The sequence below is a fragment of the Streptopelia decaocto genome (assembly GCF_964273445.1).
Source record: "Streptopelia decaocto genome assembly, chromosome: 1".
Taxonomy (NCBI): domain Eukaryota; kingdom Metazoa; phylum Chordata; class Aves; order Columbiformes; family Columbidae; genus Streptopelia; species Streptopelia decaocto.
Genome location: NC_138663.1, coordinates 75,266,265 through 75,293,872, shown reverse-complemented (window position 1 = coordinate 75,293,872; position 27,608 = coordinate 75,266,265). Strand labels below are relative to the sequence as shown.

At 46.9% G+C, this 27,608-nt stretch overlaps 1 protein-coding gene across 1 annotated transcript in view; it reads right to left on the bottom strand.

Moving 5' to 3' along the window:
- Window positions 1-13,180, bottom strand: part of LOC309451750 (uncharacterized protein) — a 34,131-nt gene extending 20,951 nt beyond the window's left edge. Inside the window, exon 1 of the mRNA XM_082075826.1 lies at window positions 13,113-13,180. The gene's annotated coding sequence lies outside the window, so the exon portion shown is untranslated. The remainder of the gene's footprint in view (window positions 1-13,112) is intronic.
- Window positions 13,181-27,608: the final 14,428 nt, after the last annotated feature.

Genomic DNA, 27,608 nt, shown 5'->3' with positions numbered 1-27,608 from the left:
TAGGACTAACACTGGTTTTTCCAGGGCATAACCAGAACATATCAAACTTAGCTTGGGAATTAATACAAGGGTTTTTGCCTATTTGGAACCAGACAGGCCAGGTGATATGTGTTGCCTTCACCAGCTCGTCAGCAGAAGGACTGAAATTTGCAATAATTAGTTTGAATCTTACAAAAATATTGGAAAATGAGTTAAAGAACCTTAATCACATGATGGGGAAAACATAATGTGTGGAATAATCAAGACCCATTTTCTTGAACAGAAAGATGGACAGCTGTGGAAAAGTGATGTGACATGGACTGAATACTCAAAAGCTTTGTATCAACTCCTGAGCAATACTACTTGGGGAGAGTTGTGGAACCAAACTTGTTACCGGTCCTATAATGTTAGCTGTGTACCCATTCCTTGTAGTAGCAAACCTGAGAGATTTTCCAGGCAATGCAGCTGTGTGAACCAATGCAGGCAGGTCACAAGAACAACCAGAGGCCACAAATGATGAAAGAGCAAATTTATTTTTGTTACCTCACTACCAGGGAAACTCTGAAACCGCATTTTAAGCTCCTGGGCAGAGGTGACACCAGCAGAGACACAAGTGCTGCAGAATTCAGCTCTGGTTGAAGATCTGTGAGCCTGCTCATTTCGATCTGTATATAAGGATTCACACAGGCACAGTTTACCACACTGCTTTGATCTTTGCCTGCAGGAATCTCAAGGATATATCATAAGGTGCCTTTATGACTCTTTTCACAGGCTTACTATCCAAACACAGAGTTTCTACTTGTGATTTATGTGTTTTTCTACACCCCAGCTGAAGTCACTTGAGCATATTTAAAATTATCCTTGTTGCCATTCTTGCATTATTCCCATACAGAAGCCAAAGGACTGGTCTAACAACTGGAGCACTGGACCTTGGTTCAACTCGCTCTTAAAATCATTAGGACTTACAGGTTGGGGAAAATGGCTTTTACATATTGTTATGATGTTGATTTATGTTTTTTTGGTTTTGATGATTTGCCTTGCTAATGTATGATTTTGCAACTCTTATTTCTATCCTCTAACTGTTATGTGAAAATTACTACCATAGATAAGGACTATGTAGACAATGCTTGAAACCCATATCTCTCTTCCCTTGCCTTTTCATCTCCTCTATCTGTCATGTCAGAATAGTCACCCTTGGACAAATAATTAAAGTACAATATTTGAGTCATGGGGTGGTGTGAGAGACTAAAAAGGTAATGTCTCAAACATGGTGGCAAAACCATAAGCCACAGGAGGCAGGACATCACAATAAGGCAAGTGAGCAATTTACATGACAATGACAAACCACAGGTAAAAGGCCAACTGCAACAGGAGGGGGCGGTGTGCTGAAGGGTGCACAGTTCCGGGTTCTGATAGGCATGGCACTAAGGGAGAAGACCCCAGACTGCTCAAGACCCTTCAAGATTGCCCGAGACCCTTTGGGACTCTTCCACCTTTTGCGGTCATGCCTCAGTGATGGCTGCACAGAAGATCAAGGATTACTCAAGCAGCCAATTGGGAGGCGGGAATTTGACTATAAAAAGCACACATGAACAAGCACTGTCCAGCGTGCCCAGCATCCTGAGGACTACTCTGCCCACCATCCTCATCATGGGAACTGAGCCAAGCACTGGAGGACTTATTACCATACGCATTGCTGGATCCAAGGCTACAAACCCCATCATATGCATCACAAGAGCTGAAAGGGTGGTGATATCTCTGTCTCTCTTTTCTCTCTTTCAATTCTTTTGCTTTCCTTTTAATAAGTAATAAGTAACACAAGGTATAAACCCCCACATGTGCCGTAAAACTTTATGCCACTAAGTTATTCACTGATTGGGCCAAGTTGCAAAATAAAAGTCTTTGTTTACAGACCTTAAGTATCACGTATATTCTATTCGAAACAAGGGGATCAATGAATTTGAGTCATCTCTTCCTGCCTTCTTGGTGGGATGTGACAGAAGTTCATACTGTTTGGCTGTGTCATTGCTCACCCACTTTACAAGCCAGAATAATGAATATACTGCCATAGGAAAAACATTATTGACTTGGAAAATTTAACTTAATTTATTACAAATTAACATAAACTTTTAATTACCAATTCAGGTACAAGATGATCATCCAACAATTAAACAAACGCTTTGCAAAACACCTTTCCTCCTCTTTCCTCAGGCTCATCTTCAGTCCAACACCTCCCCGCCTCCTAGTCTCAACTTCCCTTGTTTTCACTGTGGGTTACACTTGGTCTGTCCCAATTCCTTCAGTGAGGCAACTGGCAGCTCAGGAGGTCATAGGTCAGCATGCAACAGTTTCTTTTGGCTGCTCCTTGCATCTCACTTTTCCCCCATTGCTCCTCACTTCTTATTGCTCCACTGCTCCAGCATGTGTCCTTCACAGCCTGCAGTCCCTTTATGTGTACCTGCCCTGGCACAAGTTCTCCCTAGCCGATAGTCCTTCAGGGGCATCCCTGTCCTGGTGTGGGTCCTCCACAGGCCGCAGATCCTCAAGGGTGTCCCTGCCCCACTATGAGTCACAATCCATCGAGGGTACCTTCTCCAGCATAGAGCATGTCCTTCCAAGAGAACAACTCTAGCCATGTACCAAAATAATGTCCCCTTCCACATATCTCCTCCATTTCTTTCTACTTTTACAGCAGACACATCTTTTCATGTCCTCTTGTATCTCCACTAACAAATCCTCCTGTGTCTCCTCACATCTTTGCTTTTGTTTCTCCTTTTATTTGTCCTCACACATCCTTTTGTGCCTCCTGCCCCATGTGTGCCCTTCTGTGTCTCCTCATGTGCCTCCTCCTGTGTCTCCTTTCTGTGACTCCTGTCGCCAGCAGCTACCACCCTTTCTTAAATACATTTGAGCAGGGACATCATGTTCTGCTCCTGATCAGTTGCAGTTTTGGTGTGCAATGAGCTGTTTTTATCTATTTTGGAGTTGGCTGGAACCAGCTGGAATCAGCACATTGTCCCATTTCCACAGAGGTTACCCCTGCAGCCCCTAGCTCCCCAAGCCCTGACAGTTACACCTAATACAGAGTACCTTGTAATGTTTAAATACAGAGCAGTCTCTAGTTTGCATTTTTTCCCTCCTGTAAGGGTGAAATCTGGATTTGAATGTTGGATTACCAACTGGTGAACAGCTCTTCACTACATAGTGGGAACAAAACAGGTTATAAAACACGTTGGATGGTCAAGGTTACTGACTTCCCAAAAGACTCGCGTATTTATTTCCCTTTGTGGTAACATCTGCTTCCAAAAGCTCCCTTTACAAGTCTTTATAAACTGCTTAAACAAAAATGAGCAACCATGACACATCATCATTTACATACTTTCAGAGCAAAGGGCTTGCTAACAATTTATTGGTGGCTTCACATTCCAGAGAACTCATTTTATAATTTGCTCAAGCCTGTCAACAGCTTGCCCCAAATGCCTCCTTTGCACATGCCAAATGACTCTACCAGTTAAGCAGGAAGGTAAGTACCTCCCAGCACTGCTGCCCACCTGTACATCCTTCTCCAGAAAGCAAAGGGTTGTGTTGCAGCTAAACCAACCTAAGGAGAAGTTTCCAACAAAAGGGGGGAAGTTTTGCCTACAAAATGAATAGGAAGCCTTTCTGATGGTTTAGCTATGACAGACCAAGTCGACTGAAGCACAAACCTGAGGGAGAGTAGTTAAAAGAACACTACCGTTCCTGCAACACTTCTCCCGTATGAACAGTGGGGAAATAGCAATGTGCAAGTGTGATTTATTTTAAAAACACTCAGCAGTTACAACAGCTGTTTGAGCAATAACAGTGAAAGCACCAAAGAAACCACATGCTCCTCCAGGGCAATGCAAGCACCCCTTAAGCTACAGCAAAAGCTCCATTTCTTCCTGTCATGTCTGCTGAAGTCTTATCTAAAGTTACAAGACAGCTGATGGTGATATGCCACTGATGTCGCATCTAGTAATTTTAATTGATGAAACAAAGCAAGAAGAAATGATCACGAGCACAGAAATGACTGCCACACCAATGCAAACATGCAGCTTCATTTGCTTAAATTCACTCATGTTTTTACTTTAGAAGTGCTTTGTGTCTAAAGAGCAAAGCAAACATTAATAAGCTCTGAGCAAGAGAGTTTCCTGTCAGAAAGAGGTGCTTTAAGACTTTGCTGGAACAATACAGAGATGACTTAGCAGCAAACAGGTATCACAACAGTACGAGTCAAGAGCCAGGTCCTCCCTCCCAGAAACCAGGCAGCACTTTTTAATTTACTGTGCTGCTCACACTAAGGAATAAACTTGTTTGTTGCTTGGAAGTACCTTTAGTATAGTACTTTCTGTGCAGGACAGTGTGCCACATCCCAGCATCAATCACAACATCCTCCATCCCACAAAGTGGCCTTCACATGCTGCCAGATAACTCCAATTTCAGCCCTGAAAGTTAGTTAACCCTGGCTGAAGCAATATGCTGTTGGCTCAGCATGGCACAGAGTATGCCATTCAAGACTTTCCACAAGGCAAACGGGGCTGCAATTCACTGAAGATGACACAATAGAAGTTTAGAGCATTTCTACATAGGTCAGGATAAGTGTTGATTTTAAATGCTTTTTTAATGCTTCCTAATACTGAATCCAGGATGTTTTCCCAGATTAACATTAGAAAAGATCTAGAGCCTTTTTGATGCTGCTTCATGGAGAAGATTAAATTCATAATTCCATTCCTCTCTGCCAACAGGTTTTAACCCTTGCTTTTGATTTTCTCGGAAAGCCATGACAAGTTTTCTGCAGGGTATACTATCACTTTTCCTCTAAAAGCCACTGGAAACATAAGTCAGAAGAAAATACACAAATCTTAAATTCTCAAACTAGTATCAAAGAAGAATTGCCAAAGCAGACTTTTAAGTAACATTTGGTGCACCAAAATTAAATATATTAAGCTTGAATCAGATGCAGGGGAATTTAGAATAACCATTGGGCACAATTCTCATCAGCTACATTTGGTGTTAAGGTTCCCTTAAGTATAACCAAAAAAAAAAAAAAAATGCTGAAAGTTTACAGAAATCAGTTCCTGGTTACTGTGTTTCAGAGCAGCTACAGATATGCACTTCCTTCCTTTCAAGCACAATGGAAAATTACAGCTTGCAAAGCTTTCATCAAAAACAAATTAGGAAAAAAACAGATCTACAGACTACACAAATTGTCAAAGCAAAGTGTGCAGCATCTTTCAGTTCAAAGACCATACATAATACTACTCTGCACTGTCCCTTCCACTTTTATCCCTTCGCTCTTTGAAGTTTAACATGTTTGCCAAGACAGTAAATACTAAGTAATAGTCTGAACTGTTACTAAGTGCCGTGGAGAGTTATAATCAAGAGTGGTCTCTAGAAAGACTTGGAATAAGGTAGCTGCAGCAGACAGGTGGGTGAAGGACTCACGGTTGGAGCTGTGCTTTTTGGTTCTGCCCCTGAGCTACAGATCGTATGGAAGCAGCTGCAGGTCAGTTTGTATGAAGCCATTCACACGATCACAGCCTAAGGGGCAATGTGGTAACCTTTGCAATGGTACCAGGTACCATAGTAAACACATTTTAAATGCCTTGTCTTTTTACAAAACCTGAATCTAAGTTAAAGTTTTGCGCTTATTAAGGTTTCCCCCAATACTAATGCTGTACATATGAAACACCCAGAGATAATGTATTTGATTCCTTTCACTTCTGCACACTTCATGATAATATGCTACTGGCACTTAGCTCAACCAGCGCATATCAGGATCATATGTACCCTCCCTGAATGCATTCCTTTTAAAATTCAATGCTATTCACACCCCACATGGCATTCACCTAGAGAATATAGCTACCCAATCAAGAGCAGAGATTTCTAATATTGAAACATCACTGCCTGCTCAAATGAATACAGGGCTGAACTGCCCAAACAAACACAGGGCCAAAGGGGAAGCACCGTTTCTGACTTGCAGCTTTCCCAAAGCCTTCCAGGAAGCTCTGCAGGAGTGAGCAGCACCCCTGTGGCAATACCACCGAGGTGTGGAGTGCAGGGTGGGAGGGCCCTCTGGTGGATATCTGCTCCTCACGCCTCCACAGACACCTGATGTTGTGAAAAAAGCCCCAGGAAGATTAATTTTCTTCTTAACTTTATGAAAATCTGTCACTAGTCTTTAGACTATTTATTGAAATATAAGATATCATGGGTCCTTGCAAGGATCTCAAATAAACTTGAGTCTTTCTTAGTGAAGCTTCATAAGCACAAGTAAAACACTACAGCCTGGGGTCTTCCTAAGAATTCTATGCCTGTTTCACAAACAAAGTTATAAGATTTACTTGCACCTGACAGACACAACAGCAGAACATCACAGTATCACAGTATGTTTGGGGTTGGAAGGGACCTCAAAAGATCATCTAGTCCAATATCCCTGCTGGAGCAGGAACGTCTAGGTGAGGTCGCACAGGAACATGTCCAGGTGGGTTTTGAATGTCTCCAGAGAAGGAGACTCCACAGCCTCCCTGGGCAGCCTGTTCCAGTGCTCTGGCACCCTCACTGAGAAGAAGTTTCTTCTCAAATTTAAGTGGAACCTCTTGTGTTCCAGCTTGATCCCATTACCCCTTGTCCTATCATTGTTTGCCACCAAGAAGAGCCTGGCTCATCCTCGTGGCACTCACTCTTTATATATTTATAAACATTAATAAGGTCACCCCTCAGTCTCCTCTTCTCCAAACTAAAGAGACCCAGTTCCCTCAGCCTTTCTTCATAAGGGAGGTGCTCCACTCTCTTAATCATCTTTGTTGCCCTACGCTGGACCCTCTCCAGCAGTTCCCTGTCCTTCTTGAACTGAGGGGCCCAGAACTGGACACAATATTCTAGATGGGGTCTCACCAGGGCGGAGTAGAGGGGAAGGAGGACCTCTCTCGATCTACTAACCACCCCCCTTCTAATACACCCCAGGATGCCATTGGCCTTCCTGGCCACAAGGGCACAGTGCTGGCTCATGATCATTCTGTTGTCCACCAGGACCCCCAGGTCCCTTTCCCCTACACTGCTCTCTAATATGTAATTTCCCAACCTATACTGGAGCCTGGGGTTGTTCCTGCCCAGATGCAGGACTCTACACTTTCCCTTGTTAAATTTCATCAGGTTATTCCCCGCCCAACTCTCCAGCCTGTCCAGGTCCCGCTGGATGGCAGCACAGCCTTCTGGCGTGTCAGCCACTCCTCCCAGCTTGGTGTCATCAGCAAACTTGCTGATAGTACACTCAATTCCCTCGTCCAAATCGTTAATTAATATATTGAATAATATTGGCCCCGGTACTGACCCCTGAGGCACTCCACTAGATACTGGCCTCTAACTAGACTCCGCACCATTGACTACCACTCTCTGGCTTCTCTCCTTAAGCCAGTTTGCAACCCACCTCACTACTCTATTGTCTAGACCACACCTCCTCAACTTAGCTGTGAGGATGCTGTGGGAGACTGTGTCAAAGGCTTTACTGAAGTCAAGGTAGACCACATCCACCGCTCTGCCATCATCCATCCACCTTGTTACATTCTCATAAAAGGCTATGAGGTTGGTCAAGCCTGACTTACCCTTGGTAAAGCCATGTTGACTACCCCTAATAACCTTCTTATCCTTGATATGCCTTGAGATGGCACCAAGGATAAGCTGTTCCATTACTTTCCCAGAGACAGAGGTGAGGCTGACCGGTCTATAATTACCCGGGTCCTCCTTCTTGCCCTTTTTGAAGACTGGAGTGACATTTGCTTTCCTCCAATCCTCGGGCACCTCTCCCGTTTCCCAAGACTTGGCAAAGATGATGGAGAGCGGTCCAGCAATGACTTCAGCCAGCTCCCTCAGCACCCACGGGTGCATCCCATCTGGACCCATGGATTTATGGATGTCCAAACTATTTAATTGCTCCCTAACCCAGACCTCATCAACTAAAGCAAACTCCTCCATTGACCTGGCTTCATCCGGGGTCTCAGGGGTACAGGGCTCCCCAGGACAGCCTCCGGCAGAGTAGACAGAGACAAAGAAGGCACTCAGTAATTCTGCCTTCTCTGTATCTTCTGCCACCAGGGTACCCATCCCATTCATCAGTGGGCCTACATTGCCTCTGGTATTGGTTCTGTCTGCTATGTATTTGAAAAAGTTCTTTTTGCAGTCCTTGACCCCTCTCGCCAGCTGTAATTCTAAGGAGGCCTTGGCTATCCTAGCTGCCTTCCTACATCCTCTAACAGCAGCCTTATATTCTTCCCAAGCGGCCAGCCACTGCTTCCATGACCTGTAAACTCTCCTCTTCTGCCTGAGCATACCCAACAGATCCCTATTCAACCACACAGGCCTCCTGGCTCCCTTCCTTGACTTCCTACGTGTGGGGATGCTCTTATCCTGAGCGTGGAAGAAGCAATCTCTGAATGCAATCCAGCTATCTTGGGCCCCTTTTCCTTCAAGCAGTCTTGCCCATGGGATTTCCCCCAGCAATTGCTTGAAAAGGCTGAAGTTAGCCCTGCTAAAGTCCAGGGTTGAAATTCTACTTGCTATTCTGTTCCTGCCACACAAGATGCTGAACTCCACCATCTCATGGTCACTGCAACCCAGGCAGCCCTCAACCTTTACTGCTTCGACCAGACCCTCCTTGTTAGTGAGGATGAGATCCAGCAGTGCACCTCTCCTAGTCGGCTCCTCCACCATCTGCATGAGGAAGTTATCGTCAATGCACTGGAGGAACCTCCTGGACTGTGGCTGGCTGGCTGAATGGTCCTTCCAGGAAACATCAGGGAAGTTAAAATCACCCACAACAACCAGGGCCTGTGACTGTGAGGCCACTCTCAGCTGCCCATAGAAGGCCTCATCAACTTCCTCAGCCTGATCTGGTGGCCTGTAATAGACACCTACAACAGTATCACCCCTGCCAGCCTGCCCCTTAATTCTCACCCATACACTCTCAACTTGCTCCTCATCCGCTCCGGGCAGAATTTAGTACATTGTAGTTGCTCTCTCACATAGAGAGCAACTCCACCACCACGCCTGGCTGGCCTGTCTTTCCTGAAAAGGGCATAGCCATCCATGACCACATTCCAGCCATGTGAACTGTCCCACCATGTTTCTGTAATTGCCACCAGATCATAATCCCCCAACTGAACATAGGATTCTAACTCCTCCTGCTTATTCTCCATGCTGCGCACATTGGTGTACAGGCATTTCAGGGAGCAGGAGCATTTATGGATAGACCTGGGTAGAGAAAGGCTGGCAAAAATCAAGACCATTGCTACAGTGTGTAGTCAGACTGATATCCCTCTTTCCTCCTAAAATAGTACAGAAGCATGCTATTCAGCATCCTGTCATGAAAAGTTTCCCAATGCTTTTTTTGTAGAGCTTCACATTTGGGTCTTCTTTAATTGAAAGGTGCAGGTTTTGTACCTCACAGCTTTTAACTTTCAAGAAGCAGATCACATAAACCCCTCATCAATACTTAAAATAAAAGAGAAGGCAGAATGTGGCTGTGGGAGGCTGCAGAAAGGACAAACAGACAAAAGGGACAGATGCTAGTGGTAGATCAGGTAGAAAACTGATACAGTTGTTTGCCACCAACAGCTTTCAAATAGTAGTTTCCTATTACTGCATATTTGTAGAAAGCCATGCACACTCATTGTATAATAGGGCTGAAAGCGGTGTGTAAACTTTAAGTTTAAACACTGTTTGAACGCTCACAGCTCAAGAAAATACTGGCCCATGATTAGAAAAGGAGCAGCTCTATTGGAATCATAAGCACTATGAGTAGGCTGTGAGAATACGGAACTAAGCCTGGTCAAGAAGTGAGCCAATCCTGTTAGTCACCAGCATTACTGCTACCTATGAGTTTATGTAAGAGTTTCACAGCGGATCTTGCAAAACAGAGAGAAGGCATTGCTGTCCCCTTCTTCAGGTCAGTCATATGTGACGGGGGATTCAGCAGCATCAACAAGTGAAGAGATACAATGTATCAGAGCATACTAATGATTAAATACTTCAAGCCTGATAGGTCCATAGGTAATTATTTTTCCTTCCCTTTATCTGGACAACACTTTCATTCTCGGCTTTTAAAATCCAGAGACACGCTGGAGAGGAAGGATGGTCCAACAGCAGACTACATATGGATTCAAGGGCTTTCTCTTTATTTTACTGCTACGCAATACATTTCTCACAGGCCAAGGAACGCATCAATTAAAACTGAGGCACAAAATCTTACCTCCAACTTGACATCATACTGAAGTCAACATCTAAATTTTTTCAAGGATCTCAGGGGTTATTTTTCTGTCTCTTAACACAACCTTCCTCCTTTGAACACAGAAGGAGTACTTTCCCATCTGACAGAGCCAATGCAAGGCTGAACATACTAAAGACTGGGAGATATTAACGATGTATCTTGCACAGACGGGAGGTTTTGTGCAGTTATACAGAAACATGGACTATGAACACTTCCCTTTTAACAGAAAAATCTAAATGCTAAGGTAATTATACTTAATTCCTTGCTCAGAGAGGAGTGGTTGGTTCACAATGCCATAACCTGAGGTTCCACCAGACCTCATTTAAACTGTTAGGCAGAGTTCCCAGTCCTGGTTTTAGATAATTGTAAAAGCCAGTAGAGACAAGCAAAGAAGCGAGTGACAAGTATATAAATAAGCTGGTAACATATTACCTGTTTCCCAGTGAAAGCACCACCCAAAAAATAACATTTGTGAATCTGCCCTGGTATGTGAACAACACAGCAACGCACAGAGTTTGTCTTTCTTTGTTCAGGAGTGCCTGTGGGAAAAACCCAACTCCAGATGAGAGCCGAGAAACAGATCTCAAAGCCAGAAGACAGAGTCCAAGCTTTTAATGAGCATTAGAAGCACAGCCCTTAGGGAGCGAAATTATAGTACAGTTACATTGATTTACTGAGGTGTTGTCAGAAAGACAAAAGGGGTGTCCCCAATCTCTCTTGCCATCACATTCTTAAACTTGATCCAAACCACAGCAGCACTGATAGCAGGATGTATCCAGTGCTATATGCTGCCCATCTGGTCTCCCCACTCTATATATATGGAATATATAGATATATTTGGGTTTATATGGTAATTGTAACAGGCAGACAGTGGCTTCTCTCTATACTAATGACCAAATAAATGCAATGAAAGTAGGATGGAAGTAGAATTATTCATAAGTACCTCATACCAAAGTATCTGCTGATGACAAGACAAAACTAAGGCAACCGTTAATTGTTGCTAAAGCAAGTGGTCCCACTCCCTTCCTTTTCAGGCTCTTCCTTGGCACACCTCTGACCCTGCTGTGACCAGCCTTGAAAGCTAAAGCATCAAAAAGCCAATTCTGCTGAAATATTCTATTTTCTTACTGGCTTAGCTCCCAGAACTGGTTTTGCTCATCTGCAGGGTGAGGCAGGCACAGATATTGGCACAGAGACAGATGCAAGAACAGGTAGCCAGGAGGCTGCATCCTTTCAGTGTCACCTAACTTAACTCTATGGTAACACCAAATCGCACTTCATGGTCCGCAACTACTAAACTTGGTCCCATGATATCTCTGAGCAGGAAAAACATAGACAGCCAATGCCTTGAAAGCCAGTGGAAACTGTGTGAGAAGGCAAACCTGGGGCATAACTACCAGCTTCTACCTCAATTACACACCTAAAACTAATTCATGGCAGGCAGATTGCTATTCACCCATCATCACACCATCTGGCCTTCAAGGATGACTGCCATTTTAGTGTTATTAAATGAGGGGCATGCGAACAAGAGAACAGCCCTGCCTTATGACTCCCTATTTGGTGCTTCCTCCTATGGAGAGCCTGTGCCTCAAGACGCTGCTAGAATTGCTACATGAACCAAAACCAGGAAATTTGAGCTCTGTAAGACTTGCTCCTCTGACTTCCACAGCAACAACAACAACAAAAACCTTGAATAATAGTGCAAAACTTTGGAGCTCAGCAGAAGCTAGAGAGGGTTCCTTCAGGGCTGAGAAACATCCAGTCTACTCTGAGCAACTTCTCAGGCATTAGGAAACAACACATTAGTTTAACTGGGATGGTTAACCTAAACTTGCTTGCTTTCAGCAGGCTTACTAGTTTTAGATTGCTACAGTTACAAGAGTTACGCATTTTCTCATGCCTCTTTCTCAAGGGTTTTCTTCCCCCTCTCACCACAGCAAGCATTTCTGCAGCTGTATTCTGAATCTCCGTCTTTCTTCCTCAAACCTCATTTTTCAGGGCATGTCTGCCACGGAACACGATGGCCATCTGCATGTTCTCCTGTCCCCAGTTCTTCTGTCTTTCCACACTCGCACCCAACCCAGCTCACATTGCTGGCAAAGAGGAGTTGCACATTTCTCCATCAAATCTGACCCTCTTCTCTTCATCTTCCCGCCGTGCTGCTGCCATTCACCTGGACCCACAGCTTCAGTCATTCAACTCGTCCTTCTCAAGTGGGATGGCGCCCTTCTAGACTGCAGCCCAGGTGGACCCTGTACACCCAGCTCCCTTCCCCGCGGCTGCTATATTCATCCCCACTCTCACCAGCTCCCTCTGACAGCTATGCCTGCACAGCGGACACCCTCACAAACCTTTACGGGGATCCGAGGGTAGCTCCCCTTCACGGTGCCTTGCCACCACCGGGAGGGGGACCTCCCTGTCACCATGTACCGTAGGAACTGCGATCTGCAAAGCTACAAGCGGGGTCTGCAAAGCTACGGCTTGGAGCTGCGCTGGGGTCCCGGCTGAGGGCATGGAGGAGGCCGCCTTCCCCACGGCTGGCAGCCCTCCCGGCCTCTGCGCCCGACGGGGCGAGTGGAGCCGCCGTCGCTCAGGCAGGTCGGCTCCAACCCACCCGTCAGGGCTGCCCACCGGGCGGCTGGTGGCCGGCACCGCGGTGGACCGGGACACGGTCTGCTCATGGAAAAGTTCCCCGGGGAAAAACACACCTTTCCCCCGCGGGGAGAGAGCACGAAGCCACCCAGCCCCGGCTCACGGGGAACCCGAGACCCGCGTCCCCCTCGCTGCGTCCGGGCGCTGTCTGGGGCTGCCCCGCGGCCACTCACCTCTATCCCGCCCCCCGGCTCACCTCCGGCGCCTCCGCTCCGCGCCCGCGGACAAGCGCGGCTCCGTCCCGCCGCCCCGGGCATCACCGACGGCGCCCGCCCTCCCTCACCGCCCCCCCGCCGGTCCCGCCCTCGGACAGGCCCCGGCCGCCCCCTCCCGGGGGCCGTCGCGTCGGGGAGAGCCGGCGGAAAAACGTACCCGTTACTCGCCGGACACGCGGGGCCAACGGCGCCGCCCGAGCCGGCAGCATCGCCCCCCACTACGGCACCGAGAAACCGCCCCTCCCTGGGCAACGCCAGCGCTGCTGCTGGGGTGGTGCTTTTGGGGGGGTTAATTCATAATATGCCACTTAAAATCTCTGTAAGGCTTCTTTATTTATTTTTTTTCTCTCCTCCCCACCTCCAGGGATTTTTTCTCTACCCCACGGCCGGCCGGGAGCTTGTAATCCGATCCACACTTTTCCTGGTAATTTTTTACCTGTTATCACGCTGTGATAACGTCAAGCGCCGCTGTGTGTCGGTTGATCGGTGGGGGCGGTTGATGGGGAGTTAAACCGACCCCGGTTAGAGACCGCCCGGCACGAAGGGCTGGCGAACTACGGGCTGAAGGAGGAGGAGGGGAGGATGGGAGTTTCCCACAGCGTTTGGCGCCAAGGGACATAATTACAAAGCTAACACGAGCCAACAAAGAGGTGAAACTGAATATTTGAGGTAAAAAATAAGCAATAGCCGGCAGATGAGCTGTTTACGTGTGACAAAGCAAGCTTCATGTCTACCCTCAGGCAGGAGGAAGTTTTGCCCGAATTATTCCTGGCAAATTATTGCTTAACAAGGTTCTTAATGAGCGTGAGTCTGGCCTTTCATTTAGAAAAGCACCTTAATGCCAAGGCTGCTGTGGCAAATTTAATGGGAAGATTACCAGAGATGTTGGGAAGCAGGTTACATGATAATTAGGAATGGTTTGAATAGAGGCAATCCTACCTGGAGCAAGGGTTGGATGCAAACTCTTTTGAGATGCCTTCCAGCCCTGTTTTTCAGGATTCCCATGACACAGCATGTTACTTATGTGTTACGAAACAGCATACCCATAATAAACATTTCCACAAAATAAATGCTGACACTGCTTTAAACAAAAAAAAACATTTCCCCATTATTAAGTGATGTGAAACCACTCAAAGAAATATTTATTTTATAAGAACAGGCCTTCATCAAATTTGAAGTTAAAATGGATTTCAAGATATTTTTGTCTGCCCCACTGAGCAAAATTTAGATTAACGAGACAGAGTTGCCACCAAAGGTGTTGGCACTCACCCTCCTTGGAACAAGGGGTCAGGACCCCTGAGATCCCTTCCCACCTCAGTTTTTCTTCATCTCTAAGCTCCATAAGCAGCACCCTCAGCAGCCTGTGGCGCTGAGCCCAGGGATGCTATTTCTTGCTTGGTCCTTGGGTGGAAGCAGGCAGCACATGGAGGAGAAGGCGCAATGGGGTTTGTGAACCTCAGCACGCTCAGTGGCAAACAGCTACATCACGAGAGCTGGTACAGTGACCACAGTGTCTGCAGCACTGCCGTGTACAGGCACCCTGTGAAACAGTAACAGCAGCAGGGAAGGAGGACCTGAAGCCTGGAGATGTCTCCAGATTATTGTCAGAGCCAGGATTTAGCTCCCATGGAGCTACTACAACAGAGACAGTAAAGTCTTCATGTCTGGATAGGCGGTCAGAATCATAGAATCATTTTGGTTGGAAAAGACCTTTAAGATCATTGAGTCCAGCTGCTAACCTAATACTGCCAAGTCCACCTCTAAACTATGTCCTTAAGAACCTCAGCCACACATCTTTTAAACACAGCAGAACTTGGATCACGCAGGTCCCTCTGGGCTGTTGTATCATTAGCTCCTGAGCTGTCAGCTTACAGCCCTGTGTGAACTGCCACTGGTTTGGATTTGCCTTAAAGCACTGATGTGTAAGTGGCACAGCTGCCCACACACTCCAAGGAGGCAACAACCTGGTGGGTACCCCAAGGATGCTAGTCAGCTCTCCTTGCAAGTCAGAGCTGGGGTACACTGAGTCTCAGGGGGCCCAGACAGGCTGTGGGAGGCAAACCACCTATCCCCAGCAACTGGAAAGAGCAGAGCACCTTGCAAAGCATCCTCCAAAGCACCTGGCGGAAAAAGGGCAGCATCACCTGCAAGCTAATTTCACAGCTGCAAATCACCTGAATAAACAATTTTTAAGTGCGTTCAGCCTGGTTTTGATTTGATGAGCAATTTCCTACCTTGTATGTCAGCCAGTGAGGTGGCTTTGGGAGAGGAAAGCTGCTGGAGAGGGTTGCTATGACACTGCAGGTGGATTCATCTTCATCCCTCTTTCAAAATAAGCCAGTGAGCTGCTGACCAGGGCTGAGTCCTGCTGTTGGAAAGGTCTGTACCTCAGTTGCTGGGGTACCGGTGCTGGAAAGAACTGATGCAAAAATTATTCCCATGAAAGAGGCATAACCACGGTGTTGGTCTCTCAGCCTGGGAAATAAGTAAATGGCTTATCGAAGGTGGGGAGGGAGAAGGGTGTGGCAGGGCCGGCACTTAGCGATTAGATTGTAACGTCCCATGTTGGGAGTGAGGTGGGAGGAGGAGGTGGAGGAAGAGGGAGGGCATGTGTCCATTCACAGGGGCACATTCAGAGACACTGGGTCGCCTGCACACAGTGCAGAGGAAAGAAAGCAGCCAGCAGGGTCATTAAACCCTTGCAGTATCAGCCTCTCGGATATTATGCGTGCTTTACTGCTATTATACACACCTTTTCCTTGATGGGCGGACTGTAATCTAGATGTTCTTGGAGCTGAAAGACCTGAAATGGTAAATGGGCACAACAAAGGCACAGTCTTACCCTTTGGGCTGTTTTTCCTGCCACGATGGCTGCCTCCTGCAGGCACCGAGGATGTCTGGTGGCAGTGCTGCTCTCGCCTTTCTGTCCAGCAGCTCCTCATGAGGTCACATCGGGTGGGCAGCTCATCCCAGGAGGCTGCGGATGACAACTTGTCAGCTGGGCTGAAAGATGCCCACACCTGATCTCCTTCCTCCTACTTTTCAACCTCAGCTGTTGTTTTAACTCCCAGCATCTCTTTTTGCTTTGGTTTTAAGCAAACCAGAAGAACAGTTCTCTTTGGAAAAGCAGAATAAACCCTCTCAGGATGCAGCCACCAGCCCTTGCCTGGTCTTCTGGCAGAAGCCAGTTTGCAGGCTGAGACTCTTAAACCACTTGCCTTGTTTTTGTGCTATGGTGCCAAAGAGATGGTATTTCCAATCAGCCACTATGTGATCAAAACCAGAGTGTGTTCCCATTGCCAGGTTTTCTTGATCAAATTTCTATGAGAGGAAAGAAGAAAGAAAATAAAAGGGAATGGTTTTGCTAGCAGACACACTTTGAAATGCAGTTGCTGAGCCTCTACCAAGAGACCCTTTTTTAAATGAAGCTGGCAGATATGGATAAATCCTTTTAGAAGCATTAGCACAGTGTTGTTATGATGGTATCATATTTATTGATCTCTATTCACCAACGAGGGATGCACTCTGATAAATTTTGCCAATTGAGTCAAGTGTGATGATAAGTGCCGTGTCCAGCAACCAGATTAGAAATGAAGATAAGAGGGAAACTGGAACAACACAGTACCTTCTGACAGAAATCAGGATAGCTGCTATATGATTTAACCCCAAACAGAGGTGTGCTACTACAGGCATAAGAGCCTTCAGCTGGATGAAAGGCCAGAAGCCATCTGCTTGGCACAAAAATATGTCAAGCGCATCACTGCTTCAGCTTTCTACCTGGCCAAGCTTGCCTCGGAGAGGAATTAGTAAAGGGGATGCCTGTGTATCTATAGCTGGCTGCAGGAAGATCTGGAAACATTTGGGGAGGTAGAAATCAAGGACATTTTTCCCTCTTTGTAGGAGCCCAAGACTGCAAAAGCTTTCCCTGGCCCAAGTCCAAAGTGAAAGAGTATTGAATTAATAATAGCCAACAAATTGAGTTGGATCATATTTAAAAGTTTTATGCTGATTGTATGAAGACATCTTAATTTCTATCCTACTTAAATAACTCAGAATTCAAATAATGTTTCAAAAGGCCTAATTGTTTTGAGTTGGAGGAAAAATGCCCACCTTAATTTCCCTGAATGTTTTGATGTTCAGTAAAATTCACTCCTCCCTGCCAGAAGAGCAGTTTGAAAGAAATGTCGGAAAAACCTAAATAATTGAGAAACCCCAAATTGATTCCACCGATCACAGCAACAATTTTCTAGGACAAATATTGTAGCTAGTAATAAGGGTCTACATCGTAACGCCGATGGAGTCACTGGAGTCAGTAAGAGTTGCCAGTTCCCCTAAATCAGGTGGTTCTGATATGAGCACCCAGATTAAGTTACAAACACCCCGTGTCTGGCTCTCTCCTCTCCAAACATTTCCATATATTTGTTAATGTTTATCACTAATCAGACTAACATTACTATCCAAAGGCATAACACAGAGTTTTCCTAACATACAGGAAGCAGTTGCAGCATGCAATCAAATATTAATTTTTCACTGCTTAAACTACAGTGGGGTGTAGATATAATTATCATGATGAGGACAATCCTAAAAACAACCAACCATTGTGTTCCTACACGTATAAATGTCATAAATAAAGTCCTCTGTTGCTCCTTTGTTCAATGAGTTCTATAAGGATACTTGTTGAGTTAAATATTACACTTTAAATGTGAATTACTCTTTACTCTGAGGCCACTTGGAAGTAAAATACATTTAGGACTATATATGTAGAAGGTCCATTTAAAAAAAAACATCTTCCTGGCTTGTTATTGTTCTGGGGCTGCTCTCTCCAGGTCATGGTACACCTTCCAGAAAGAAGACGATCTAGTCAGAGTGCTGGGGCTTTGGGGAGCTGGACACTTCCATTTAAAAGTTTCCTGTTAAACCAGATGTACCATTTTTATATGAAACCTATACCAGTTCAAAAGCAGAGATTGCTTTGTTTGAGATTTCTGAGCCACCAGAGCTGACTTGTGAAACAGAGAAAAAAACCCAAGTAGAGGGATAGGTGTGGATACATTCACGTCCGTTAGCCAGCTCACAGAAACGTTGTGTAACAGAGGCGTTTTTTGCACTTCTTTGTGTGTTGTAAAAGCTCTGACATTTGTCTGGGCTAATTCCAGAGGAGCTGCCTGGTTTTCCTGTTGATGGTGTCCCTCCTCAGTCTCACCTCAGTCTTTGCTGGTCTGGCTGGGCAGAGCTCCAGGCTCCTGAGCATGAGGCCAGAGCCTGAGTCTAAAGGATTAGCAGGTGCTTAAGTGCTGACCTAGCCATGTGCTAGAGGTGCTGTATAAGCCAAAAAGCCCACAACACCTACACAAACCAGAAATTACTTGCCCCCAGTGACAACCACCCAGCTCCAGGATCGGGCATGGCAGCAGGTTTAACAGACTCACTGAAATGCCTCGGAAAAACACGGTCATGGAAGATTTTCACTCCTCCTGAGACAGTCAATGCCAGCACAGCACACAACACTTAATCAAGTTTAAAGTAAGTATGTAACTAGTCAAATAGAGTCCTTTTGTTCCTACACACAACTGGTGGTGTTTATTGAGGTTTTCCTGGACTCCATCAGGCTGTGGGTAGCTAACGTTGGTTACGTAATGTTTTCTGCAATTCATCCTCTCCTTTAAGTTTAATGGTCTTTCAACAAACCCAGTGTCCTCCCTGGGCATTGTGTCGGGCTTAGTTTTGTTTGGTTTTAATTTGAAAAGTAGAATTGGTAGCACATATATAATATTTGCTGTTTCCTCTAATCATTTGTCCTAGCCACCTCTGAATTGATAAGGAAGGAGTGGGGGTGAAAACCAGAGTGGTTTTCTGCAGTAGTCATGGCGTCGGTAAACACAGCGAGACCACATTGTTCTTTCTTCTGACCGGGGGGTAATTCGCATATTCTGTAGTAACAGCAGGCAAGTCTGCCTCAAGCCCTTGGTACAACAACAGAGAGAGAAGGAAAAATATTGTTGCTTACAACAGCAGGGGAGAATCAGGTATTAATCACACCTCCATGACTGCAGGGCTGCTGGCATCACAGGCTCCCAGCCCTGAGAAGACAGGTAGCCCCTGCATTGAGAAAGCATTTTCCCTGGATTAAGAGCCCAGAGCAGGTGCAGCCTTGGGTACAGCTTAGGAGCCTCTTGCACATCAGATGTCACCCACGCTGTGAAGCTGCAGTTAGTGCGAAGAAGATATGCCCACGCTTTCCCCAAAGCTGCTGCCACTCAGAGCTCACCCACCATAGGCAGCTCACTTGGAGAGCTGTGGCAGTCAGGGGAGCCTCAATAAACATTGCACATTTTTGCTTTCCCTGGCTTCAGAGTGAAAATAACAGCCAATCTGTGGTGGTCAACTAAAATAAAACGAACTCAAAATAAAACAAAGCTAAAAACAGCAGAGCTGTGTGCAGTAATGCCACCAGTTTGGGGACAGTCAGCCATAGAGGCCATGCTTGCATGTGTCATTAGCAAGTTAAGTCAAAGGGCCATTTCCAAGCTGCAATTTCCATCTCCAAGAGGCATGCAGAAACTCATGCCCTCCCCAGGTTTTCCTCAAGACTGTCTAAGGCAGCAAATGCCAGGATTGCTAGGGGCCACAACTCTAATTTTGGCTCTGACGCAACACCTGGCCCTGGAAGCAGTGGTGGTAGGGTGGCCCCTGCAATAAATCAGCACTGACACAGTCCCACAGATGAGATGTGCTCAGAGCCACTGTTTGCTGAGAGCACAGCCCCTCTACCAGCCTCTTCTCAGCCCTTTTTCTCTGTGAGTAGAGGCAGAGGGCCTAAAAAAGGCGGCTTTGCCTCTTTCCAAAGCAGATGTGCTGGCAACATGCCCCGTGTGGCTAGTGGGCAGCTACAGACAGGCCTCTCTCCATGCATCCTCCCTGGAACCTCCCTGCACCCTAAGGGTTTTTAGGGCTCCTCTTCTCAAACAAGAAATGCTGCAGGCACCAGGCAGAGCCAGTCCTGTGTTTTACACCCCTCCTGCTGCATTCAGGGCCAACCCTGTGGCCAGCCAGCAGTTGCTGCCCATGGCCAGTGCTCCTGCCTGGGGGGGCATCTGCCCTGCAATCCCCAGCTCCAACAGCTAGGGATGGCTCTGTTGGCCTCCCTGGGAGGGGGCACCATCCAAAAGCTCCGATGCTGCTGCCACACCAATAGCCATGAGAGCACTGGGATAAGCAATGGTGCAAATACCAGCAGGGAAGCAAGGGTTTGGTGACAGCTCGTGCACAGGGTCCAGGTGCTGCTCCCTGGCACCACCTGCCCTTTCACACACGTCACCCACTCCTGGCCTCTGCATTTGCCATACGGGGAGGTATTTACCACACAGGGAGGGGCAGACCCCTGGAAAGCAGCCCTCAAAAGAGAGGTGTGTTAAAGCAAATAGGAGCTGACCTAGGAGAGCCTCTTAACATGCCAGGCTGCGAACTGCAACGGCTCAAAAGCGTTTCCCAATGTGCATGTCAGCTCTCCCTGAGGCAGCTGCCAGCATGTCAAGTACAGGAGCCAGTGCAGTCAGCCGTCACGGTCACCGAGCTCAGAGCTGCCCTCTTGTACTCTTACACGCCCCACTAGTACATAAAAACAATACCCAAGACCCCTCCAGCCCTCCTGGGGCTTTGAGGATACCTAAATAATTTCAGGCTCACTAATACCTTTGGTTCCTATCTAGTAGCTTCCTAATTTTGGACACCAAGGATTTCTCTTAGATGTTGATGGCTCCGTGCTGGATGTCAGAACAAGGTTTGTACCTTGGCTGGAAGCCTAGAGGTGGGAGCTCAGCCACCTGGAGGGACTTAGTAGGGGCTGCTTGTTTCAGGCTATTGTATCACCTCCTGGTTTTTTCCCCCGAATAACTCAACCAACCAATAGGTTATTACAGTAAAAAAAAAAAATACAAATTTGGATTTGCACAAAATACAGGGTGTTTCAAAAAGATGGACCCAATTTGAAATCACTATTTATGAATTCAGCTATTGTCTTGATGTTGTCCATGCAGCAGGTGGAGGGAACACAGAGCATTTATAAAAAGGTTACTAAAACTTGATAACCCACTAAACCATTTGTATATTTTTGTGTAATTGTAACATGCTGCCGTCGTGAAATTAGGTCCATCTTTTTGAAACACCCTGTATTTAGATATTCTTCCAGGCGAGGGTTTGGCTTGTGTGCTGCATTTAGCACCCCGAGTTCCTGCAGTCAACACAAAGCTGATGCACACCTGTGTAATGCACCTGACTAGTTCCGTTTGCTTCCCTTGACCCCAGATCCTGTGTCACCTCACCTCTCCAATGGGTTGTCCCTCCTCCACAGGGTAACATTCACCTGCAGGAGCCTATCCATGGAGCTTATCCAGTTGCTCCAAGGTCATTCTGAGTGACCAGCCAGCAGCAGGCAGATATACTCCACCAACCCCTGCAGCACCCACCAGCAGCACCCCTGCCTGCCCAACGGGTACCCTGTGCAGGGACAGGACATCTCGCTGCACACAGCTTGGTCCATCGCCCTGCAAAGCACATGGTTCCTGCACGGGATGCTCCCACTCAGCCTTTCCCGGGATGCTCCCACTCAGCCTTTCCCGCAGCACCCCACTCTCCAGCTCTGGCTCTTGCCCCAGCCCCACAGCCAGCCCAGCCTCAAGGGACATTGCTGGGCTCCTGGAGAAGCTGGCCAGCAGTTTCACAGCACCCCTGGGCAATCCTGAATGCGCAGCTGCAGAAGGCAGTTTGCTTCATCTTAACAATTTAATGGCAGTTAATGACTGCACGGTCTGCTGGTGCTGCCTGGTCAGGACGCTCTTTTCAGGGGCCTTGAAAAAATGCAGGGCATTTTGAACGGTGAGGGTAACTTCTAAATGCTTGTCTTGAGTACCTGTTAGTCTTGCAGCAAGTTTAAGAAAGTTTAAACAAACAAACATAATAAGGAACAGCAGCAAAGTTTTTGGTTTCTTATCCCTCAAATCCCCCCACACCTTTAAGGAAAAGTAGTTTTCTGCATGGAAAAAATAAAGGGGGGGGGAACGGGGCTATGGGAAAAAAGCAGAAGAAAGTCCCAAACTATTTTCCCACTGACTCCTGTCTCCCTGACAGTTTATTCCCAGTACATGGATTTTGAGGGTTGCTGGGTCTCAGTTGGGGGATTGCAACACTTGTCAAAACCAGGGTCACAAGGCTCTTTCTGCTCTGTCTTGAGAACAGGGATCGATGCGAAATGATTTTAAAGCTGCTTGCGAAATGGTGTGCGAGTTTGCAGATTGCTTTTTCTTCCCTTTCCTAACGATGCCATCTGGAAAATGTCAGCCAGCTCATTATTCCCTGTGCCACAGGGATATTTATAGATAAAGTAAATCATGTTGTCATGATCGGAACAAATAAGGAAAGGCCTCAAGGGAACGGAGTGCCTCACTCCTGTCTCTGTGCATGGCTTTGCCTGACACGGGGACTCCAGTACCCAGTGGTCCCCCCCATGCTCATGGGGTACCATCACCCCCTAGAACCTGGGTGTCCCTGCCACACCACAGAGGACCAGCCAGACATGCCCAGCCTTAGCAGGTCCTGGTGTGTTTCTCACAAAATGTGAAATCCTTGGCCTCAGCTGAGCAATTTGGAGTATTAAACATCCCTGCATTATCAACACTGTTTCCAGCACAAATGCAAAATATAGCCCCCTACTAGCTACTACGAAGAAAATTAACTCTATCCCAGACAAAACCAGCACAGAATGTTAAAGGTTTGTACTGAGCCCACTTAACAACACACTGCCTTTGCCTTCGGGAAAGTACGATCCATTGAGTTCAAGCCAGCTCTCATTACAGGCTTCCTAAATTTATTCATGGAAAATTAAATATTCACTTTAGATAGGCAGATATTTGCACGGCTGCATCCCTGAAATGGTTTCAGTCTCTCTGCTTGTAAAACCAATCAATATCATTCACTTTGCAGTTCTACCTAGAGCGGCTCCACGATGCAATGTTATGAACACGGAAAAGAAATTAAGAGCACGTGACTGACCTACCACAGCTCAGGTCTGTCTTCCCAAACACCTCTGTCTGGGGACTACCAAGTGTCTGCTTTATCCTTTATTTCCTTCCCACTGAAGTTTTATCTCGTGGTTTCCAGGAGTGTAGGAGATCATGTTGCAAAACAGCCCATTTTGGCCCACTGGCCCCATGCTGGAGGGAGGGCAGTGGCTGATTTTGGGGGTGTTACCCCCAGGGAAAGCCAGGCAGAGGCAATCAGTAGGTACCTCAGCCCATGGGCTTGTGCTGGTGGGCTCACAGACACCAGGATGCCCTGGTGAGGGGCCTTAACCAGGCACCTACCATGGAAAAAATAGCAGAAAAATAAGTTGCTCTTAAAAAGTGACATTGAGAGTTACCCCTGTAGAGGTTGTCTCTGAAACCCACACACATCAACTCTAAAAAAACCACAATGCCCAGCATGGCATTGTCCCCTTTGCTGTCCCGGCAACTCTGGCAAACCCTGCTCCTGCCCACAGGGGCCCCTGGGCATGTTACATGGCCAGCAACGGGCCATAAGCAACTAAGCATCGCATCTGCTTCAGCATTGGGACACCCCTGTGTGAAGGGACAAAATGAATGGGGAGGCAGCAGCGAGGCCAAGTGTCACTAACAAGAAGCATCCACCGTGGCCCTTGCCAAGAAACCCAAGAAAGCGGGTAGGAAGGGGGTTCCCTGGGGACATTTTTGGGGTGTACACCAACAGGTTACATCCACACACAGACATCTGGAGTTCACCACGGCAAGCTGGGACTTGCCAAGCCAAGTGGCTGAGACAGCATAGAAAGCCACTGACATGCCACCGTGAGACTGAGGCCTCCCAGCAAAAACCTCTGGTGAGTGCAGCCCCAGGGGGGTTAATGATTAAATATCGGTGGGAGTGGAAACGGCAGCACTCGGGCGGCATGGCCACCCCTTTCCCACCCCGAGGCACAGCTACGTCAACCAGCAGTGACACAGGGGTGGCCCCACATCAGGTCACCCCCAGTTCCCAGCCCAGAGGGATGGCAGGGAGGTTTTAGGTCAAACACCTCCATGGCCTGCAGAAAACAAAGGGAGGACAGAAAACAGAGTATTTTGGCAAAGGAACCAAGGGGTACTCCAGCTAAATAGGGCTTGCATTTAACAGGTAGCCAGATCCAGATGAAACCTGTGCGTGTTTCCACAAGAAACATAGACATCTTATTTCCAAGGTGTGCAAAACAGGACTGCCTGGTTTTACATTAAAATATCAACATAACATTTTGAATGTGTGATGAAGAAAAGATGGTCCTTGGGTTTCAGTACTTTGCAAATTACAGAGAAACAGTGACCAGCCCCATGCTGGGCAGGAGGACGTTATCCATCTGTGCAGTGGACAGCAATTTCCTCCAGCCTGGTTTGGGGGAAACTGCTGCTTTATCAGGCAAGTCGTGCTGAGTTTTGCTCCTCTCTGAAGCTGTGTGCCACACGCACTTTCTATGCAAAGTCCCAGCAGTTTCAGTTACCAAAAGAAGGAAACAGAAAACTGCAGCTGCAAAAAAAAAGTATTTCTAAAGATATTTTAAAACCTCAAAAAAAGCCCCATCTGGAATTAAAAGAGCAAGCCATTTTATGTAAGGCACCACAGTGCTGTTGTACACATCCCAGCAGACTCGCAATTAACCCAATGAGCCCACAAACCTTCCCAAGCACACTCCTGAAAATCAAGTATGTGCAAAGCCCCCCTCAGCAGACCCTCGCTGTCACTGACCACTGATTTTTGGAGTTGGGCAGGCCTCTGAGAGCCTCCCACCCATCCCAGCAGCCCAAGCCACAGCATTTACTCCCCGCAGCCATGGGGGCCCCATCAGCAAGGGGAGTTGCCCCCATGGCTGTGGTTTGGAACACGTGGCTGCTCCAGCCCTGCCTGGCTCCTGGGACCGTTCACCTGCAGACACCTGCTGTTTTGCCTGTGCCACCACCTTTTGCCTGGAGGTGCTCCAAAATGCTCTTTCCACCCTTGTGTGTGACCCACCTCACTGCCTACAGACACAGCTCTGTATCCTGTGGGCAGATTTTGCCAAAATCTCACCAGGTGCCACCAGTAGACCTCCATTACAGGACACTCTTTTGCTGTCAGGACGAACCATGGTGTCCCAGAGCTGGTCATCCTCTCATCTGGAGACCCAGGAAGATGAGGAAGAAACTTAAAATCTCCCTCCATCCTACTACCCTGTTGATGGAGAAAAAGGAAAAAAGGAAGAACCTCAACTAGGTACTTGCTGTGTCAATGGCTGGTCACCTGAGATCCCTCGGGATGACCAGGCTCTGTAGTGACATTAACCTCCCTGTTGCAGGTTTTGTAGAGGCTCAGGCAGAAGTAACCCTTAGTTGCACTCATTTTAAGTTATTTCCTTAACTATGGGGGGAAGGGGTTGGTGGTTAAATTAAGTTTTAGTGAAAATTTAGATTTTGCATAACGCGAATACTCTCTTGTAAACAGGAATCTTCCCCAAGATACTGTATTGGATGTTTCTATTGTGTAGCTTCATTATATTCCCCTAGTCTGAATTTCTTAAGCATTAGTTTTGTTGTCAAAAGTGACACCTTAAAAAAAAAAACCAATTAAGTGACATTATCTTTGTTGTCAGCTAACATACTCAATGGCCCAGCTTTTTATTACTCTCCACTCTCCAAATACCCTGCTGAATTTTCTGGCAATTAAAACACAATACAGACAAAAAGCCTAAGGGGCCAGCCACGGGCAATGCATAGCAAGGCTGCCGGTGTGCTTCGGGAGCTGGAGCAGCCCTTGCAGGTCCTGGTGCAGTGACCTCACAGAATCACAGAACGTCAGGGATTGGAAGGGACCTCGAAAGATCATCTAGTCCAACATCCTGCTGGAACAGGAACACCTAGATGAGGTTACACAGGAAGGCGTCCAGGCAGGAGTCTCCAGAGTAGGAGACTCCACAACCTCCCTGGGCGACCTCTTTACATCCACAGCACTACCAACTCACCTGGGCACACTGCAGACACCATCTGGCCTGAGCTGAAAACAGAAACTGCAAATACTATTGACTGGTACAAATAACACCTGGATTTAATGCTCCGGGACATACAGGTGGGTACACGCTGCCCAGTCGCACCTTGGCACAGGGATGTGATGCCATTGTCGTGGCTCCTGCCAAGGCCACCTCCAAGGCTGTGTAACTGCTCAGGCATCCAACTTCACACCAGTCTTGGGTATAGATGGAGAGACAGGATTTCATTTATCTGCTTCTGAGGAAATTGCTAAATTGGTGGCTCAGTGTCATGGGAAGCATCTGTGGGTGGGGGATCTCCAGTTAGCCCAGCTGCTCTGGCCAGGGAAAAACCAGACCAACTGCTACCAGTGCAGCTGTGGGCTGCCTGCCCAGACACCCTCTGCTACTCACACCGTAGCATTGTGCCCTTCCTCCTCTTCTTCCTCCTCCTGGCTCTGTTGATTTCCCCACAGCAGCCCCTATGCCACTGACACGGGGCAGAAGCTGCACCCCTGTCGCCTTTTGGGTGCTGAGCACATGGCTGAGACAACCCAGTTGTTTACTTTCTCTCCCACCCACCTCTGTGGCTTCCTTTTAATTAAGTAAAAGATTTTTTGGAGCAGGGTGTGGGTTTCCATCCTCACCCAAGCAACCAGGAATTGAGTATGGGACCCCAGCCTGTACAATTTTTAGCTATGTCTCCGTGTCCTACATGGAGTTACTGAGCTTTCCCCGTGTTGTGCACCAGGGTTACAGCCTCTCCTTTACTCTGTGCATCCTCAGCCAGGGGATTCTCCTCCTCTTCTCTCTTCTTGTGGAGGAGGAAGGCTGGACGTAATTTAAGAAACAGGGTGTAACTTACCCTGTGCACATAATGAGGGAGAGAACAAGAAAAAACAAACAGACAAAAACAATTAAAAAAACCCCACAAAAAACACCCCACCAAACCCAGAAGCAGTTTTTTCCAACACAAAGTACAGATTCAATGCCAAGAAAACATTTTGTGGATTCCAGGCTGTTCATGCCAAAAAACAAACAGGGAAATAAAAGGAAAGAGCCAGAGAAAAGAGAATTTCTTCCTGGCGTTTTTGATAAGTCTTTTTGGTTTTCATATAAGCACATTTAAGACGACCTTCAACTGAAACATCTTGGACTTGAAAGAAAGCATCACCCCTCAGGTTGAACAAGGTATTTAGATTGATCCAAAGCATTTTATTTACTAGTTGTTTTTTGCTTGATTTTTAAAATTGCTTTGAGTCAGAACAAAACTTTTCTTCTCCACGTTTTTCAAAATTGATCAATAAAGGGAATTATTCACATAGCACTGTGTACCCTGCTCTGCACAATGGAGCCACTGGTCTCCACAAGAGCCTATACTCACTCGTTTTGTTAGCATTTACATCATAGTTTTGATGCTTCGCAAAAAATGATATAC